Raw genomic sequence first — 21,556 nt, forward strand, 5'->3', positions numbered from 1 at the left:
AAAACCTCAACATAGGTCTCCAGAGCTGAGCTCAGCCCAGGAGGGATAAGCCTGCTAGCAAAGCAGCCGATGTGTTGGGCCACTTGGATCTGCACAATGAGGAAGAACAGCAGTGGCCATCGTGACAGGAGCCACAGGGCTCTCCCTTTATGACCCAGGCTGCACGAGCCCCAGGGTAAAAGCCCATTGAAGAAGAGAAAGTCACCAAAGTTCACTAAATAAACCAAAGTTGGTTTTTCTCAAATTTAGTCATGGAAGCTTCAAGCCAGGTTTAATCTGATGTAGGAAAAAAAAAAAAAAAAATGAATGGGATCCCCCAGTAACAATATGTACACTCCTATCTTGGTTTCCAGATAACATTTCCTTCTGAGCGAAGTCTTAGCCCCCTGGAGAAAGGATTTATTTCAGTTCTAGGAACTGGGACATTTTAAAAAAACGATATAGGATAGTTCTGCCTATTTACAGGGTACATGTGATATTCTGATCGTCAGAAAGTGAGAATGTAATAAAGAACAATAATATGTCAAAAATGAAAAAAGTTTCAGGATGATGGGGTTCACTCTGGATTAAGAAAAACTTGAACATTGAAATAAGCCGTGAGAGTAACGAGTATAATCCATTGAATAAAATGAGAAAAAGAGGAAAAAAATGTTAACATTTGCTAAGTTGAAGTAAATGGCAGCCGAGAATTTTTTATCTTAGTCTCAAAACTTGTCTTTAGGTTTGATATTTTATTAAAACAAAATTCTTTAAAAAAGTATCTCACAAGATATACACAGAGGATAGAAAAGCATGCATGCAAGAGCAATGGAGGTCATTTCAACCAAAACTGAGAAATGGACATTTAAGGCTCTAAGTCCCTCTCACAAGGTTTTATTTTCTTGTTATTACAGTCCTATCCCAACAGACAACCAATGACATAAGGCTTCTTGTGAGATTCTTCTTATTGCTCAATAATGGGTACAAAGCTTAGTGTTTACAGTAGAAAATAGGCACTAAAAAACTACTGCCATATTCCCATTCTGGGTGAGATGGAATGAGTGTGCTTCACACTTGATCTTCCAGTGAATGCAGTCATAAAACCTGGATAGTATGCAGCCTGGAGAAACTCTTTGAAGATTGTAATGTAAATACCAGCAAGCAAATTGCAGAAGAACATCAGACTTTGAAGCCATTAAACTGTAAATGAGCTTACCATTTTCTTTCTCCTTCTTTCTGTCCCTCTCTTTCTATCTCTTTCTGTCTCTAATATCTCCCACCTGAACTCAACACAGCCTGAAACTCAGAGGCGAGCACTGTGGCACAGAGTTTCAGAGAAGACCTCCTGTTTTGGCTCAGGATTGGCAGAGGCAACTCAACACTCAAAGGAGTGCTGAAAATCAGTGAAATTAATACGGTTATTTGAAATAATAAATAAACTCTTTTTTTTCTAACTGAGAAGAGAAGGAACATTACTAATATCAGGAATGAAAGGACAATGTCACTACAGACAAAGCAGACAATGAAAGACCCATCACACTCAATCTATGGGCCACCTACTCATTTTCCTCTCTCATACATTTAATGCTTTACTTTTCCTGACTCAGCTTCAAGAAATAAGAACACTGTGAACACCTCTGCACATATAAATTTGACAACTTTGATAAAATGAACCAGTTTCTCAAAAAAACACAAACTTCACAAACTTGGCAGGGCATGGTGGTTCACACCTGTAATCCCAGCACTGTGGGGAGCAGAGATGGGTGGATCACTTGAGCCCAGGAGTTGGAGAACAGCCTGGTCAATATGATGAAACCCCATCTCTACTAAAACAAAAATTAGCCTGACGTGGTGGTGTGCACCTGTAGTCCCAGATACTCAGGAGGCTGAGACCAAGGAATCACCTGAACCCGGGAATTGGAGATTGCAGTGAGTTGAGATTACACCACTGCACTCTATCCCGGGTGACAGTGAGTGAGACTTTGTCTAAAAAATAAACAAACAGAAAACCCCACGAATTACCAAAATTTACTCGTTATATCAAATTACAAATGTTTTCTCTGTTAAAGACACTATTTAGAATAAAAAGACAAGCTATAGGGTTGGAGGAAATATTTGCCAGTCACATATCTGATGAAGTACTGTATTTGTATCCAGAATGTGTAATTAAAATTCATCATTGTTCCTGTAATGATTTTGTCTTTAATATTGATCATCTGCATATACTAAGCAGAAAAACACAGCACCATCATCTAACAGGGATTCTCCCTGCATGCCTTTCCTCCCTGGGGATTCTAGGTTGCTATGTGGACCCTCCTTTTCCTCCAATAGCATATGGTGCTTAGTGAGATGCATTCATCCCTAACGTGGAATTTTTAGAATGGATTACCATTAATAAAATGAAGCAAAATTGGTAAGGGCACAAAAGAAGAAGCACCTACCAGTCAATTTCCACAGTCTTAAAAAGAGAAATAAGAGAGAGCGGTATGTTTTCCTTTCAACATTTGACCTGTAGCCTGATCATTCTAAATTTCCCTTATTGTTTATTTTTGTTAATCATTCATGAATGTGTAGAAATTTATCCTGACTATTGTTTTTTTCTGTTATGTTAAATATAACTAGTGACTTAAAATGCACCACCAGATGACTTTAACAAAATTCCTATTATCTGATGACCATTGTTGGGGGGAGGGGGAGAAAGGGGAGATGATCTTTGCTTATAATGATGAAAACTGTGCTTTGCAAAGCACAATTCCTGTGACTCTAGAGGCAGACAAAACTCAAATTGGATGTGAATGCATAGGTGGATGGATGTTCAAATGACAAGGTAGAATGTAAGAAGATAAATGACCCAAGGTTACAGCCATGGTAATGTTTAAAAACAACTCAAAATCTGCCTCGGGGAAAAACCACCAGTTTCTCTGATGGCAAGCACATTTCAGGGCTTATGCCAGCCTATTGTATTTCAATGTTGATATGCCCTTTTTCAAATGCATGAGCTGATGTAAGGTAAATGTTACTGTTTTACAGAAGATAAATGACAGAGGAAAAAAAATCACATCAATGGAAAAAACATCTGCCTCTTAGTCCTAATTCTTCTTAACGTCAGAAACTTTAATTTATTTGATGGGGTCTTGCTCTATAATATATGAATTCTGGGAAAATGTTTTATATTTATTTATCCTGATTTGCCAGGAAAAGTTCTTGGTACCTTTAGTCTAATTTAATTTTCAGTATGTCCTATTCACCCTCAAAAATGCCCTATTTGGGGCAATTAATTACACCATTACCCTAACTATGAACTCATCGTGGTCTAATCTTATAAAGGTTCTGACCAGGATTCTTCAAAAATGCTGCCTCTAGACTTCAAGAGCATAAACAATCTATCTCCACCTCCAAGACACCATACTTCTTCGTTATCGGGAACTGCAATAGCTGCCACCGGCAAAGTCGATCTCACTGGCTCACAGTAATTAAAAACCATGGCCTTTTAAGGGGAATGCCAGGACTTAGAACCTCATTTTGTCACTCACCTGCTGTATAACCTTGGACAAGTTATTAACAACTATATATCTCATTTTCCTGATCTTTAAAAAGGAATAATAACAGAACCTGCCTTGTGGGATTGCTGTGACGATTAAATGAGTTAACATATGTAAAGCACTTTAAAAAGATTGGTGCCTATTAAGCAGAATATTTAAGTGATCTTACCTTAAATTAAATCCTCTTACTTAGCCTTATCATATTGAGACAGACTTTCAGCATCTTTTCTTTTTCTTCACATTATCATGAAAACATAATTACAATAAAACATAGTTACTGACTTGCTGCAGATTCTCCACTGCACGTTCAATCAATGATCCACCTACTCATTTTTCTCTCTCTTACATTCAATTACTTTTTCTGACTCAGCTTCATATTTTCTCATTTTTCTATGTATTTTATGTATATCTAATACACCTCTGTGTTTTTCTAGGCATTGCAATAATAATTGGATATCTTCTGGATGTTACTCTTAAAGGTCAAAATATTTTGTGTCTTAACACAATAAAATGTGACAGAATTGACTGAAAAGAAACACCTTCACATTTCTAAGATTATTAAGCAGTTTTGATACATAATACCAAATATGAATTTCACAAAAAGGTGTTGTGTTCATAAAGAAACAGAAATAAGATAAACATGTGGAGTGTGCAAGTATAGATTTTAGTTAAATAGAAGAAAGACATTTCTAGGAGTCAAAAGTTTCAAATATGTTCTGATCTTATAAGCAACAAAATTCCCAGCATGGGATGTACTCAAATCCTTTGGTGGGAGTGGATGGATAGCAATAATAGGCTAGGTGGTTTGGCCAATCAATAATTTTCAAGTTCTTTTCCCTATGATATTTTTACATTTTCAAATACAAATAAATGGGATTTTGAAAATATTTTTAACTAGTGTGAAGACCATTATTTCAATGGAAAGTTACCTGCTTTTAAATCAATTCTTTAAATTCAGCTTTTGAATTTCAGCTTCCTAAGATAGAATTTGAACTGTACATCTTCATTTTAAGCACAACAGTAAACTTAAATTCTTTGATTCCTCTCCTCTGCTCTCCCAGAAAGAAAGGTTTAATCAGAATGGCATTAAAGGGCACAGTTCTGCTTTGGTTTTATATAATCATTCTCTTTTTTATATACATAACTTGAAGGGATGTGCTAATTATTGATGAGCTGAAGAGGAGAATAAATGATTATTTTGAATTGCAGTGGTCCAAAGACCAAGTGTAAGGCAGAGGTACTAGTTAATGTCCTTTCATGAGTCATACTGAGTAGCCTTTTAGTCTGAAAGATGTAAGCATCAGGGGCATTTGTATCTGTGTAGGAAAGCTCAATAGTGACAGTCTGAATCCAACTGTCTGCTCCTGAAATCACTTCTCAAATTGGCTGCTCTACACTGTAAAAGTAACTGGATCCAAGTTACATAAACTTGACTCTCTGTGTTTATAGGTTTCAGCTATTGCAGGATGTATTAGACTGTTCTTGCATTTTTATAAAGAAATACTTGAGACTAGGTAATTTATAAAGAAAATAGGTTTAATTGGCTCACACTTCTGCAAGATTTACAGGAAACATGGTGCCGGCATCCTCTCAGCTTCTGGGGAGGCCTCAGGAAGTTTATAATCATGACAGAAGGCAAAAGGGGAGCAGGTGTGCCACATGGCGAAAGCAGGAGCAAGAGAGTGAGTGTGGAGGGGAGGTCCCACACACTGTTACATGATCAGATCTCTTGAGAACTCACTATCACAAAGAGAGTGGAAGGGATGCTGTGAGGGATCCGCCCCCATGATCCAAACACCTCCCACCAGGCCCACCTCCAGCAATGGGGATAACAATTCAACATGAGAGCTGGTCAGGGCCAAATATACAGACCATATCACAGGTACTGTCAAGATTCATGAGTGTTTCCTTGTTCTCTTTTACTCTTTACATGCCCCATACATGTTAAGGGATGGAAAACAGAATCAAGTTTGATAAACTCAAAAGACAGTGTCTCTTCAAAACAAAACAAAACTAACAAAACAAAACCCTTTTTCACTATGAGTCACAATTTTTGAAACATGCCAAGAGGCTTTTCCAGAATGAAAAAAAGGAAACAGGATAAGCTATGGATTTATGCCTGACCAATGGGAGCTACCTCAATGGGCCAAGAAAGCAGAAGGAAAGAGGCAGTTGAAAGATAATCAGGCACACACATTTACATGACTGACCTATCTGAGAAGTGCTCTGGGGAAGATGGGCAAAGCAGTTGACACAGAGCCTTGAAATGAATGGCCCAGTTGTTGCAGTGGCAGAGGGCACAGATGGGGCGCTATGAGATACGCATAATAAGTTGTGTTAAATTGTATGAAAAACTAAGCATAATCAATCATCATTCTTGAAAGAAAATTCAGTGAGGATGATTACAAATTAGTAATCCACTTATGTCCAGCTCAGATCTCTTTACTGAGGTGCAGTCCCATAAATCAATCTTCAATTACAAATCTCCACCTGAATGCTCCATAAGCATGTTACCATGTCCAAATTGCTCTTCAGTCTCTTTCTCCCCACCTCGCCCACTCCACTGCAAACCTTCCTTCTTTTTCTACCATTGGCGGATCCTTTCAAACCTTTCATCCAAGCAAGAGGTCTGGGCATCATTTTCTAGCCCTTCTTTTTAAAGCTTATTCTTCTATAACCAATAAGCAAATAAGCCCTGTTAATGCCATTGCAGTTTTTCCACTCATTGTCTATCAACATTTCTGTTGCCTCAGTTCAGATCCATGACATTGTCTCCAACTCTACCTCCCACCTTCAAAAGATAGCTTTTTTTTTTCTTTTTTTGAGATGGAGTTTCACTCTTGTTGCCCAGGCTGCAGTGCAATAGCGCTATATCAGCTCACCTCCACCTCCACCTCCCGGGTTCAAGCCATTCTCCTGCCTCAGTCTCCCGAGTAGCTGGGATTACAGGTGCCTGCCACCACACCCAGATAATTTTTTTCGTATTTTTAGTGGAGACAGGGTTTCACCATGTTAGCCAGGTTGGTCTTGAACTCCTGACCTCAGGTGATCTGCCTGCCTCGGCCTCCCAAAGTGCTGGGATTACAGGCATGAGCCACCACCCCCGGCCTAAAATAGCTTTCTAAATGAGAAGGTGATTGCATTATTTTCATTCTTTGCATTCTTTAGTGACTCTATTTCCCAAAGAGACACAGTCAACATTTTTAAGAATGACATTCAATGCCCTCTACTTTCCTACCTTACCTACTGCCAGGTCCCAATGATACTGTAGTTAAGAAGAAATTACTCAGGCAGATAGTGAGGGTAGGAAGTCCTCAGTAAAGTTTTCCTTTTAATGAAAAGCAGCCCCAAATTATTCTCCTTCTAACAAAGAGCAGCCTGTAAAATCGAGCTGCAGAACGTATATGCTGACAGTTATGCCAATCATGTTCAAGATGGCGGCTCCATCTTCCCTTCTCTTCGTCAGCCACGTGTATAATAAGGAGAAGACAAGATGGCCCCGTCAACTGGAAAGCTCATTTGCATAATAAGATTAGGGTGGGGTCCCCAGCCTTTCCTGCGCATCATGTAAACGTCATACCTGATCGAATCAATCTGTGAGCCATATGTAAATCAGACACCGCCTCCCCAAGCCAGACTAAAAAATCCAGCACATTCACAGCCGACCAGACTTTTTCCTCTCTGCTGTTTTCCTTTCTCTTTTTTTTCTCTTTCTTTCGACTATTAAACCTCCACTCCTAAACTCCTCGTGTGTGTCCCTGTCCTAAATCTGCCTGGTGCCAGGCGATGAACCCCAGGTTTGTACCCCAGACAACGTAGCCACTTCACCATCATGCATGGCGCGGAGCTTCTGTCTTAAAGCAAATAGTCTGTTTCTAAACATTCTATGCTCCTTCTCCCTCTGTGCTTTGATAAAGGGTCATTCCTTTTGTGTTTTGTGGGCTCTTCTCATCCTTCACCCTCTGTGAACTCTCCCCTAACTTGGGCAGCTTAAAGCAGGCTGTCCATTCACACCCCCATCGCGCTGCCATGACTGTGAGCACACTTGATAAGATGTTATTTGTTTATGTGTCCATCTTTCTATTTGTCTATAAGCTTTTTGAAAGGAGGGAGGATGTCTCACTCATATATCAAGCCCTAGCTCCTAGTACAGAATTTAATATATCAAGGGGCTTTAATAATGGACTGGACAATTAAGTTGATGAATAGATTACTATACTTTAAGCAGCTTTGAGTAAAGATTATGTTTCTGGCTAGGTTTCTGAGTGGAATAGGATCTGTAGCCACACTGAGAGTCACCTCTTTCATAGGCACCTTGCCTGGGAGAAAGGAAGGAGTGGGGATGCCCAGTTCAGTGGGCGTCCTCCTCAGCGTGTGGAAACCCGCCGTGCTCTGTGGGAGGGACAGGTGGGTCCAGCTTGACATTTGCAACTCAGGAGAGATGCGGAGGAGAAAAACTATTAATTGACCCAGTGTGTCTAATTAACTGAATAATAGTAGGATGTCCAAAATGTCTTCATCCACAGAATGGTGGGCATGTTGCTTTTAGACATGTTCCTTGGGGATTATTTGTTGGGAAATAAATGAGAATTCTTGGGCTACCATACTCAGGAGACTTTCAGATGAAGAGAACCCCTTCCAAGACATTGTCAACATTCAGCAGACATGACAGAGACAGCTCCACTGCGGTTTGGAGATATGACCAGAAAGAAATATCTCCAAAGATAGTTGTATGTGCTTTTTTCAGAAAACAAAAAACATAAAACAAAAAAAAAAACTTCTTTGTGTGTTTGAAACTGGATGATAAAATTTTAATTTTTGTCAAAACATAAGTACCCTGTATATTTTTTATCATAGATCAAAGTATTGGTAAAAATGCAGAAATTAGACACCCGATCTCATCTTTTAATAAAATATACATGACCAAATATCAGAATTAGGCACATATCATCCATTTATATATCTATTCACTTGTGAATTGGCATAAAACACAGAGAACATTGGCATGCTTCTGTTTTTCTGTCTCTGACATTCACTAATCCTTTAATCACAGAACATTTGTTCAACTTCTCAGAGTATATCTCCTCACCAGGATAGATTGAGGATTAACCTGATGAGTGGATATATAAGTAGCATAATCCAGTTCCTGGATTATATCAGAAAGTCAATAAATGGAATTTTTTGGTTTTTTTTTTTTTTCATTTTTCTTCTTTTCATTTAATGAATGACTTTTTAAGAGCCACAAGCTACACACTTTAGGAGTTTAAAGATAATTCAGCCATGTCCACTATCCTGGGAGAGTCCAGAGTCTGAGGGCAACAAGTGGACATGCCAACAGAAAAGTGTGATGATGGAAGCCATACAGGTAAACAGGACACAGTGTGGTGACATCTGCACTAATTTTCTTTTTAAAGAAGAAAATACTTAACTTGTGAACAAAAAGGGAAAAGTTCCATGCCAGAGGGACAGGTCAGAGGAAGATCATGGTACACTTGAATACAAGCAGTTCAGTACAGTGGATTTCTAAATCCCAAACTAAGGTGGGGAGGGACAGACAGGTGCAGGCAAGCCATGGAGACCTGCAAACCCAGCCCAAGAGAGCAGGCCCATGAACTCACAATAGTTTTTATTGAGGAAATCATTTTGATAGAAATCTTTTCAAACATATTTTCCACAACATATTTTTATTTATTCATTTAAAAATTTAAACCATTTTATTTAGTGACCGTTTTTACATAAAATTATGCATTCATACAATAATCTATTATGTGATTTATAGAAATAAAACAAAATGGAATTTGTTTAAAAGGCAAAGTGAACAATATTTCAATATACTCTTAAATATATTATGCTTACTAATTGTACAAAATCCATTAGTATTATTAGCATTATTATTATTATATTCTGTCACAGCATGATTGAACACATTATACTTTAAAATCTTGCTGTAACACTTTGTAATGTAGCAAATTGAAGGTTTTATTCTAAGTTTGCTTTATTTCATTGATTAAAATTAGTGGCTGTCATATCTAAAGAGGAAACCTCACAGTAATATGCAGCTATAAATGGAAGACATACGTGGTTGACTCTGTGTATTACCATATTTATACTTTAAGATGCACATCATTATTTGGTTCTATATTTTAACACCTATAAAATTGGTACATACCTTTCACTTTGCTATTTAATTCAATTAAGTGTGATATTCCAAAGACGTATCATCTCTTTCACCAATTACACAAACTTTTGATACAATTTAGCTAGTAAAATAATTTACTAGTGATAGTAAATAGTGATAACACTATTCTGACACTACTTCATTGCAACATAGGCAAAATGGTTTACTTTTTAATAGCTTTGTCAACTTTTACTTTACATTCAGAGGGTACATGTGAAGGTTTATGCAAGGGTATATTGCACGATGCTGAGGTTTGGGATATGATTGAACCTGCCACCCAGGTAGTGAGCACAGTACTCCACAGCTAGTTTTTCAACCCTTGTTCTCTGTCTCCCTCCCTCCCCACCCCTTGTATCCCCCAGTGTCTATTGTTATTATCTTTTTGTCCATGAGTACCCATGTTTAGCTCCCACTTATAAGTGAGAATATGTGGTTACATGGTTTTCTGTTTCTATGCTAATTTGCTTAGAATAATGACTTCCAGCTGCGTCCATGTTGCTGCAAAGAACATGATTTTATTTTTCATGGCTGCATAGTATTCCATGGTATATATGCACATATTTTCTTTATCCTATCCACTGTTGATGGTAATGGGATTGTTGAGTCCAGTAGTAGTTCTACTTTTAGTTCTTTGAGAAACCTCTAAGCTGCTTTCCACAGTAGCTGAACTAGTTTACGTTCCCACCAAGAGTGTATAAGTGTTCCCTTTTCTCCATAGCCACACCAACATCTGTTATTTTTTTACTTTTTACTAATAATAATTCTGATTGGTGTGAGATGGTATCTCATTGTGGTTTTGATTTCATTTCTCTAATGATTAGTGATGTTAAGCATTTTTTTCATATGCTCGTTGGCCACATGTATGTCTTCTTTTGAGAAATGTCTGTTCGTGTTCCTTGCCCACTTTTTGATGGGTTTGTTTATTGCTTATTCATTTGTTTATATTCCTTATAGCTCCTTAATAGTAGATATATGTTGAATACATAGTTTGCAAATATATTCTCTCATTCTATAGGTTGTCTGTTTACACTGTTGATAGTTTCTGTTGCTGTGCAGAAGCTCTTTAATTTAATTTGGCCCCACTTGTTTTTTGTTCTGTTTTTGTTGCATGCAGTTGCTTTTGAGGACTTAGCCATAAATTCTTTGCCAAGGACAATGTAGAAAAGGGTATTTCCTAGGTTTTCTAGAATTTTTATAGTTTGATGTCTTACATTTAAGTCTTTTTTTAGTTCATCTTGAATGAATTTTTGTATATTATGATAGATAAGCGTCCAGTTTCAGTCTTCTGCACATGACTAGCCAGGGATCCCAGCAACATTTGTTGAATAGAAAATTTTTTTCCTACTGTTTATTTTTGTTGAGTTTGTTGAAGATCCAATATTTGTAGGTGTGTAGCTTTATTTCTGGGTTCTCTAGCCTGTTCCATTGGTCTACATGTCTGTTTTTGTACTAGTACCATGATAATTTGGCTAGTGTAGCTTTGTAGTATATTTTGAAGTTAGGTAATGTCATGTCTCCAATTTTGCTCTTTTTGCTTAGGTTTGCTTTGGCTGTTTGGGCTCTTTTTGATTCCATGTGAATTTTAGAATAGCTTTTCTAATACTGTGAAAAATGATGTTGGTAGTTTGATAGGAATGGCATTGAATCTGTACATTGCTTTGGATAGTATGTACATTTTAACAATATTGATTCTTCTAATCCATGAACATGGAATATTTTTCTGTTTGTATCCTCTATTATATCTTTCAGCATTGTTGTATAATTCTCCTTTTAGAACTCTTTCACCTCTTGCTTATATGATTCCTAGGTAGCATTTTTTTGGTGACTATTATAAATCAGAGTGCATTCTCGATTTGGCTCTCAGCTTGAATGTTACTGTTGTATAGAAATGCTACTGATTTTTGTACATTGATTTTGTATCCAGAAACATATGGAAGTCGTTTATCACTTCCAGGAGATTTTTGGCGAGTCTTTAGGTTTTTGTTTTTGTTTTTTTGTTTTTTGTTTGTTTGTTTTTGGTATAAAATTGTATCATCAGTGAAGAGAGTTAGCTTGATTTTTACTTTTTCTTGCCGGTTGCTCTGACTAGGACTTCCAGTACTATGTTGAATAAGAGTGGAAAATATTGGGTATCTTTGTCTCATTCCAATTTTCAAGGGAAATGGCTTCAGCATTTTCCTGTTCAGTATGATGTTGGCCGTAGGTTTGTCATAGATGGTTCTTAATATTTTGATATATTCTTTTGACATCTAGTTTGTTGAGGGTTTTTATCATGAAGGGATGCTGAATTTTATTGAAAGCTTTTTTACACCTATTTAGATGATTGTATGGTGTTCGTTTTAAATTCTGTTTATGTGATGCATCACATTCATTGACTTGTGTATGCTGAACTATCTCTGCACTCCAGGAATAAGGCCTACTTGATAATGGTGAATTAAATTTTTGATGTCCTTCTGAATTCAGTTTACTAGTGCTTTCTTGAGGATTTTCACATCTATGTTCATCAAGGTTATCGGCCTGAAGTTTTCTTTTTTCATTATGTCTGCCAGGTTTTGGCATCAGCACGATATTAGCTTCATAAAATGAATTAGAGAGGAATTCCTCTTCCTTGATTGTTTGAAATAGTTTCAATAGGATTGATCTTTGTATGTCTGGTGGAATTCAGCTTTGAATCTGTCTGGTCGAGGACCTTTTTGGTTGGTAGGTTTTTTATGTTACTGATTCAACTGTAGAACTCATTATTGGTCTTTTCAGGGTTTCAATTTCTTCCTGGTTCAATTTGAGAGTTGGTGTGTTTCCAGGAATTTATCCACTTTCTCTAGATTTTCTAGCTGATGTTCATACAGGTGTTCACAATAGTCTCTGAGGATCTTTTGTATGTCTGTGGGTCAGTTGTAATATTGCCTTTGTCATTTCTGTTTGTGCTTATTTGAATCTCTTCTCGTTTTTTCTTTGCTAATATACCTAGCAGTCTATCGATCTTGTTTATCCTTTCAAGGAAACAGCTTTTTATTTTGTTGATTTTTTGTATGGATTTTTGGGTCTCAATTTCATTCAGTTCTGCTCTGATTTTAGTTATTTCTTTTATTCTGCTGCCTTTGGGGTTAGTTGGTTCTTGTTTTTCTAGTTCTTCTAGGTGTAATGTTGGATGTTAATTTGAGATTGTTTTCACTTCTTGATGTAGTCATTTAACACTATAAACTTTTCTCTAAACAACTGCTTTTGCACCACTTCATGGGTTTTGGAATGTTCTGTGTCGGTTTTCATTAATTTCAAGGAATTTAAAAAATTTCTACCTTAATGTTACTGTTTACCCAAAAGTCATTTGGAAATAGGTTGTTTGATTTCCATGTAATTTTGTTGTTTTGAGATATCTTCTAAGTATTGATTTCTATTTGTATTTCACTGTGTTATGAAAGTATGCTTGGAATAGTTTTGATTTTTTTGAATTTGTTGACACTTCACCTTATAGCCGAGCATATGGTCAATCTTAGGGTATGCTTCAAGTGCAGATGAGAAGAATGAATATTCTCTGGTTGTTGGGTGGAGCATTCTATAGATGTCTATTAGGTCTAGTTGATCAAGTGTCAAATTTAAAGCCAGAATATTTTTATGAATTATTTATTTATTTATTTATTTATTTTTGAGACAGAGTCTCGCTCTGTCACCCAGGCTGGAGTGCCGTGGCACAATCTGGGCTCACTGCAAGCTCCGCCTCCCGAGTTCATGCCATTCTCCTGCTTCAGCCTCCGGAGTAGCTGGGACTACAGGTGCCTGCCACCACACCTGGCTAATTTTTTGTATTTTTAGTAGAGACAGGGTTTCACCATGTTGGCTATGATGGTCTCGATCTCCTGACCTCATGGTCCCCCTGCCTCGGCCTTTAAAGTGCTGGGATTACAGGTATGAGCCACCATGCCTGGCCTTTATAAAATTTTTGCCTTGATGATTTGTCTAGTGCTGTCAGTGGAGTGTTAAAGTCATCCACTATTATTGTGCGGCTGTCCAAGTTTTTTCATAGGTCTAGAAGTACTTGTTTTGTGAATCTTGGTGTGTCAATATTGGGTAAATATATATTTAGGGTAGTTAAGTCTTCTTGTTGAACATTTTACCATTGTGTAAAGTGCCTTTCTTTGTATTTTGTTTGTTTGCGGTTGTTGATTTAAAGTCTTTTATCTGACATCAGATTAGTGACCCCTGTTCTTTTTTTGTTTTCTGTCACCATAAATCTTTCTCCATCCCTTTACATGTAATTACATGTGAAATGGGTCGCTTGAAGAAAAATATGGTAGGGCTTTTTTTTAATCCAATTTGCCATTCTATGCCTTTAAAGTGGGGGCATTTAGATGGTTTACAAGAGGAGGATGATTCTTATAAGGTGGCATCTGGGCAATAATATGTCCAGGGGGAGGGGTTAACAAGCAAGTTAAAATTCGAATAAAAGTTTTTCTACTTGGGAGAATTTTAAACAAGTTAGAAAATACTGTTTTCAAGTTATTTAGTGTGAAAATATTAGTATTTTTGTAGTTTTCACATGTCATTTGGCAACAAAGCCACATACAATGAAAATATTTCCAAATAACTGTTTACAAAATGCCGTTTATTTCTCACATTTTACATAACTTACAGACACACATTAAAAGAAGTTTTTAAAATTTAAAAATGTCTGCTACATATGTGACTGATGGCCCACATATTATAGCAGAAAAAGTGATGTAATTTCAAAAGAGAAGACAGGATCCTGTAAAAGGAAGATTACTAACTCATCTCTATGTCTCATGCCTCTTCCCAGTAGTTTGTAATGAAGAAACCTTTGAACCTTTGCATGGTTGAAATAAAAATATCTTCATGACCTTTTCCTATCATATTACAATGTGAGGTAAGCATAGCAATATATTTAGAAGCCTTGATTTTATTACATTAATATTTTATACTACATTGTGCTCTTCTGTTATCTTCAGCTTCTGTACATCAATACCTTGACTCATGTGACACGGCCTAACTGGCTGTTCACTACATATGTGTGCTATTCTATTCATGAAAATAGTGAGATTAACTATTCAAGCCTCTATAAGAGTTTGTTAATTGCCTTTTTGTGACTGAGTTCTAGCCAATGAATCTGCCCAAAAATGACTTGCTTCACTTCCAGATATGGCTTATGGAAACCGCTCAATCTCAGCATTTCTCTTCTTACTGGGACACTCACGGTAAAACGGAAAATCACATACAGAAAACGGGGTAGGGGGACAAAAGTTGATAGAGACTTCTTTTTGCCACTAGATGGAATAATGTCCCTCCCTTCTAAATGACGTTCACATTCTAATTTTTAGAATCTGTGAATATGTCAGGTTGCATGAGAAAGCAGAGTAAAGGTTGCAGAGGCACTCAAGATTGCTAATTTGCTGATACTGTGGTGTGGAGATTGTCCTGGATTATCTAATTAGATCCAATTTAATCATGAGAGTTATTGTAGCGGAAGACGGAGACAGAAGTGACCGAATCAGAGTGAGTAAGAAAGACTCAACTGTCTACTGATGGCCTTGATGATGGAACAGAGGCCACAAGTCAAGAAATGTAGGCAGCCTCGGGAAGCTAAAAAAGGCATTGACCATTTTCCCTGAAGACTTCAGAGGGAATATAGCCCTGCTGACACAGTGATTTTAGCCCAGTGAGACCTATTTTGGGCTTTTGACTCCTACAACTATAAGCTAACAAATCTGTGTCATTATAAGCTAGTAAGTATGCAATAATTTACTACAGCAGCCGTAGGAATCTAACACAAGCACACACTTTGTATCTACTCTCCATTTCTGTATACACCAATACATTTTGGGGGTCATTTTAATACTTTAACTAAATTAGAAAATGACACTTTGTAGTGTGTTTCTGCTTTAGCATAGAACTAAAGTCTTTGGCATTGTCCTAGCAAATCTATGTTTAGCATTGAGCTCAAATGACTTCATAGGTTGGAACCTCAATGAACAATGTGGTGCAGTGGAAGCATATTTGGTTAAGCTGTAGCCTGCAATAACTTGGCAAGTGGACCCTATGCCTGATAAACTTGCAGCCTTAAGTGAAGGGGTGGGAAAGAGCCAGTGCATGCACTTTGACTATTGTTAGGTCCCCTTAGCATAGAATTGTAAAAAAGAAAAAGTTTAGACAAAAATAGATGGCATGCCAAGCAGAGATCAAAGAAAATGAGGGGTCCAAAGATCAAGGGGCTATATACTGGAAAGGTTAACTGTTTCTGGAATCCTATTCATAAGATAAAGACTAAAGGCTTTGAGTGACAAAAAAGAAAATCTTGGTTTAAAAAACTGAATCTTATAGCAGAGATTAGAATACGGGTGTGTTATTTCCTTTCAAGTATATTTTTTAGATGCCTTTAAGGTGAATACTATTTAGGATAAAGAGAGACAGAGATAGAGATGAACAGACAGAGAGAGAGAGAAGGGCAGAAAAAAGTAGATCTGAGGCTATGTTTAGAAAAAAACAAAGCAAAAATAGTAATGATGTTTACTGGTACATAAAATTAATACCAACTACAAGCAAATGAATCAGAAACTCACAAAGTGTTTGAGAAAATTGTGTTGCTAAAGAATCCTCATTCCTGTGGACATGAACTTACAATAATAATAATAATAATAATAATAATAATAATAATAATAAGATCCAGGAGCCTCTACACAAGTAAGGCAAGCAAAATAATTTATTATTTGAGGTTCAAAACAATTCTGCATCCTCTCTCCACCACCAGGAAGTGGGTTGTGAAAACCTTGCATCCCCAAGTGAGGGTGCCCTTCTTGCTGCCCCTTCAGATGAGCCCATGTAGGATAGCTGGCTGAAGGAGAACTTTCCAGGGATGGGAGTCAAGAGGACAACGGATACGAGGGTTCCTTCAGAAGGCAGGATCAGAGCCTTGTCAGGGACCCTTCCCATTCGCAGGACAGTGCCTTTCTCATAACTGCCCCACAGGAAATCATAATTCTGCCAACTGTAAATACCGTAATGCTGTCTCTGATTTATTTTCCTTTTACGATGGAATCTTCATTCGGATTCCTCTCCCTGCTACACCAATGTTTTGGTGTACATTGGTTCACAGGTCATCACACCACGAGGACCTGCATTGGGAACAGTAGAGAAGAGTCTACAACACCTGGAAATTCTAGATCTTAAGCTCCATGTAGTGACTGGGTATAACTGTGTACTCTCTCACATGGGGAAAGAATGGGAAATTTCTGTGTGTGGTAAGAACGTAAACATAAGTAGCTGCGGATATGTGAGGTAGATTAGGATATTGCATATTGCATAGCTGTTTGCAAAGGCTATACTCTTTTATCTTTTTTTTTTTTTTTGAGACGGAGTCTAGCTCTATTACCCAAGCGATTCTCCTACCTCAGCCTCCTGTGTTTGACCCCCAAAATGACACACTGAGTAGCTGAGATTACAGGCAGTCACCGTTATGCCTGGCTAATTCTTGTATTTTTAGTAGAGACAGAGTTTCAATATATTCGCCAGGATGATCTCAAACTCCTGACCTCAGGTGATCCACGTGCCTTGGCCTCCCAAAGTGCTGGGATAACAGGCGTGAGCCACCACACCCAGCCTACTCTTTTATCTTGGTCATCTGCAGTCATGTCCTGACTGCTCTTGCAGTTAGGTATGGATTTGGACTGGGTTTAACAAGAATTGATGTTGCTATCACTTCCATGTTTCTTTCTTTCTTTCTTTTTTTTTTTTTTTTTGTCTTGATGCTCTTGAGCTCAGAAATCTTAGATGTCACATATGGGAGATGACAGATCCACATGATGGAAACAAACTGGATTCTGTAGTTACTCTACAGAAAGCTGACTGTTGACCAAGAGGACCTATAATGGACTTATAAATGAATTAAAAAACTGATATGATGTAATGGGGTTTGGCCACTGAAATTTTGGTGTTTCTTTGTTATACTCAGCCAGCATTTCTTAAACCAATATATCCTTAAATATGGGAATAAAAACATTTTTTATCTGATGCCATCCTTACAATCTTAGCCTGAAATTATTATCATTTTTTAATCTTTAAATATTTTTTGGTTTCATTTTGGCCAAAGCAGTTGTTCCATGATAAACTAAGATCACATGTGTTTAACATGATTTAATAATTGGAGTATTTTCTTTCTTTTTTATTTTTTTGGCATAGCTTTGATACTAAGTTTTTATATGTCTTGGTAATCATGCTGAATTTATCCTACTATTAGCAAATAAGTCCAGGGACAAAGTCAATAAGGCTCATTGTTAATTAAAGCTGTATGAAGTAATTATCCATAATTGTGGTTATAAATACATATATTTGTTAAATTTATGAAATTTATTGACATTTCATATACACCAAAAAACTCAAGAGGTTAACATAAACAAAAGTATTAATTTAGTTGTCGAAAAAAGAAGGCAAAAGTAAAAGTTTACTAGAGAAAAATCTTAATTGCAGAGTCCCAGTTAACTAGGTGGAGGAAAATAAAAAGAGTGGTGTCCCAGTTGTCAAGTGAAACAAAAATTTCAGGTAGGAAAGATTGATCCACTGTCAAATGCCGCTGGTAGGGTGAATGAGATGAAGGCTAAGAAACCTTCATATGGTTTTGCAATACGAATCCCATGGGCAACCTTGATGGATGACTCATTTAGGTAGTAAGAGAAAAGCAGAAGGCATTCCACAAAGATATGCAATTAGCATGAGCAGAGGATAAAGTGTATAGGTTTATAGTGTTTAACCTCAAAGAAGAAAGTTGAGAAAATTGCCAATATAAAATATATAACCAATGGAAGGAATTAAGATAATATAATTTCTAATGTGCATGTGGCTCATGAGCACTGGCTTATGCTAGATGCTGTGTGTAGCACACATAGCCCCAAAAGAAGTTGAGTAACATTACCCCCATTTTTCAGATAAGATACTAAGTCCTGAAAGGCTTTGCCCCACGCCTGAGGTCTTGGGGCTGTTATTAGTACTGTAGTCAGGTTCCATGCCCTTGTAGTTTCCACTTGCAAGCCCAAGGCCATCATAACATATGATCACATTGTAAAATAAACATTTCTCAGAATCGTATCTTTGTGCTTTTCCATTACCCCGAATCAATCACACAAATGTCTGTTGAATTTGGAATATTTAAAGAAGCATTAAGAAACTGGAACTGAGAGAGAAATAAAGCATAGTGATAGACATGCATTAAAATTAAAAAGACTTTTGAAAGATGTAATCTTGGGACAAATAGCAGAAGCTGAAAGTGAGTCTGCAAGTTGATTGGCTTTATCATCAAGGAAAAGAGCACAGAGTTCAGAGAGCTGAAAGGAAGGATGTGAAATTGTGCGGTCTCCCCTGTCCTGACACATCAGACATGCTCCAGAAGAAAGTGGGAAGACCAGGGGTATAACCATGACACCCAATAGCATGTGAGAAGGTTAAATGGAGATGATCTAGACATTAGGATTATTCTGTCTTCAGAACTAATAATGGATGTGGAAAAGGTGAAAATGAGTGGGTAGAGTGACTGTTAAAACCATAAAGATTGCCAGTTGATATAGCTATGGGCAAGAATATGTCAGTGGAGAATTGGTTTCAGTTGCTTTTCTGATGGTTTTTTAGCTCAATATCTTAGAGGCCTACAATGCACAATCTGTTAGCAACTAACAACACTGGATTATTAGTAAATTATCACTAGCTTGGTCCTGGTGGAGGTAGCTACTAGAAGTCAATCTAAGCAAATAACAGGAAACAAGAAACACAGAACAAAATTGTAAGTGATTTCAGAGGATGACTCCAAGGTTCTGGATTTCTAGTCCCCATAGCAAGAGCGAACTCACTTTAGATGAGCTCAGACACTTTGGTTTTACACTCAGGGGAAATAAAAGCCCTACATTAAGCTCTTGATTCTTGGGATGGGGGTTAATTGGATGAGACTAAACAAATTCTATTTAATTTTGGAAGGTGCTAAAAGTTAAACTATAAATAATGTATCTTATGCTGTCTACAATTAAAACTGTTCACACAAATATTGCTGCTGCAAACTTTTTTTCATCAAATGGATACTGCCCTCTGATGCTGTGTCAACAACTGGGATTTTGTATGAAATTCACATTGAAGTTGAACTTGCACCTACAGAGACCTGTCAGTCTCTCCACACTTCATTTCTTGACATTATCCATTTCTGCCCACATTGTTTTTATTTATTTATTAAATTAAATTAAATTTAATTTAATTTAATTTAATTTGAGACAGGGTCTTGCTCTGTTGCCCAGGCTATGGTGCAGTGGCAGGATCACAGCTCATTGCAGCCTCAACCCCCTGGGCTCAAACGATCTTCCCACCTCAGCATCTCAAGTAGCTGGTACCAAAAGCATGTGCCACTATGCTGGTTAATTAAAAAAAATTGTAGAGACAGGGTCTCACTATCACTCCCAGGCTAGTCTTGAACTCTTGGGCTCAAGTGATCTCTCTGCCTTGGCTTCCCAAAAGCCTGGGATTACAGGCATGCATCATTGCACCTGGCTGTCTTCGATGGCTCATTTTCTTCCTATTCCTTTGCATTGCACCATCTGGAATCCCTATATTACTGTAAATAAATTGTCCAACATTGCTGACTCTTAAAAGCATCCCTTTCAGGGAGCAATTCAGCCTGCGGAAACAGAGAGGGTCTGGATTTGCAATTATATATGTGGTGCAATTAACCCCACGTGGTGTGTAATTAACCCCACTGGTGTCTCTCCTCCTCCCACCTTTCCTGCAAAGCCAACATTAATGCTATGCACTGTATGCTGCTACTGTGACTGGAGCGGGCATAGAAAGATGGCTGAGAGCGGCCGGGCGCAGTGGCTCAAGCCTGTAATCCCAGCACTTTGGGAGGCCGAGGCGGGTGGATCACGAGGTCAGGAGATCGAGATCATCCTGGCTAACACGGTGAAACCCTGTATCTACTAAAAATAAAAAAAAACTAGCCGGGCGTGGTGGCGGGCGCCTGTAATCCCAGCTACTCGGAGGCTGAGGCGTGAGAATGTCGTGAACCCGGGAGGCGGAGCTTGCAGTGAGCTGAGGTCGCGCCAGTGCACTCCAGCCTGGGTGACAGAGTGAGACTCCGTCTCAAAAAAAAAAAAAAAGAAAGAAAGAAAGATGGCTGAGAGCTATTTCCCTCTACCTCTTTAAACCTTCAAACATGGCTCATTTTACTTCTTTTTCTTAATGAAAGTATAATCCTTCCCCCGACCCAACCAAATAATTCCCGTAGTTCCCAAGATGGTAGGCTTCTTGTTCTCCTAAGGCCCAATGACTATAAAACGCTTTTATGAGGTGATCGTTCTTCTACTTCCACCTTCCCCTACCAATTATTATTTCAGTTAAGGGGTGAAATGTATGTGTTGTGTGGTTCATGTCATCCACACAAAGCACTGTGCTAATAAGTGGTTTTCCCCATATGTTGACAATGTTGTAACCTAAAGTCCCATTTTTACTCACGCTGGATCTTGTATCACCACTTGTTACTTTGGTGCCCAAGGTGATAGCATCTAGAAACCTCAACTCACAGCTGCTTAATCCCCCATTTCGGAATCCTTAACTCATCAGACCGCAGTCTAAGAGCTCTCCAGGACTGGATGATGTCACAGCTGGATGTGTGGTGGGAACTGGCCCAGAGCAAAACTCTTTCCCACCCTTATTTAACTCACGTCACCCAATCCACTGTCCTTTTTCTTCTCCCACTCTCATTCCTGGCTCTTTTCTTCAGCTTCCAAAGAACTTCAAACACTTGATTTTCTTATTTCTCCCAATCTTTCACTAACATATGAACTTCATTTTTCATTCTGACAAAAATGTGGGCTTAAACATG

At 37.8% G+C, this 21,556-nt stretch overlaps 1 protein-coding gene across 20 annotated transcripts in view; it reads right to left on the reverse strand.

Annotated features, from left to right (window-relative positions):
* LOC126951481 (calmodulin-1-like) overlaps positions 1 to 21,556 on the reverse strand; it is a 1,062,071-nt gene that overhangs the window by 17,821 nt on the left and 1,022,694 nt on the right. The window contains exon 1 of one of the 20 annotated variants that reach the window (XM_050785616.1): positions 6,620 to 6,625. The exons of the other annotated variants lie outside the window; for them this stretch is intronic. The gene's annotated coding sequence lies outside the window, so the exon portion shown is untranslated. Of the gene's footprint in view, positions 1 to 6,619; positions 6,626 to 21,556 lie in introns of those variants that run through there. 20 annotated transcript variants of the gene reach the window in all.

This window comes from Macaca thibetana, chromosome 3 (assembly GCF_024542745.1).
Source record: "Macaca thibetana thibetana isolate TM-01 chromosome 3, ASM2454274v1, whole genome shotgun sequence".
NCBI classification, from domain to species: Eukaryota; Metazoa; Chordata; class Mammalia; order Primates; family Cercopithecidae; genus Macaca; species Macaca thibetana.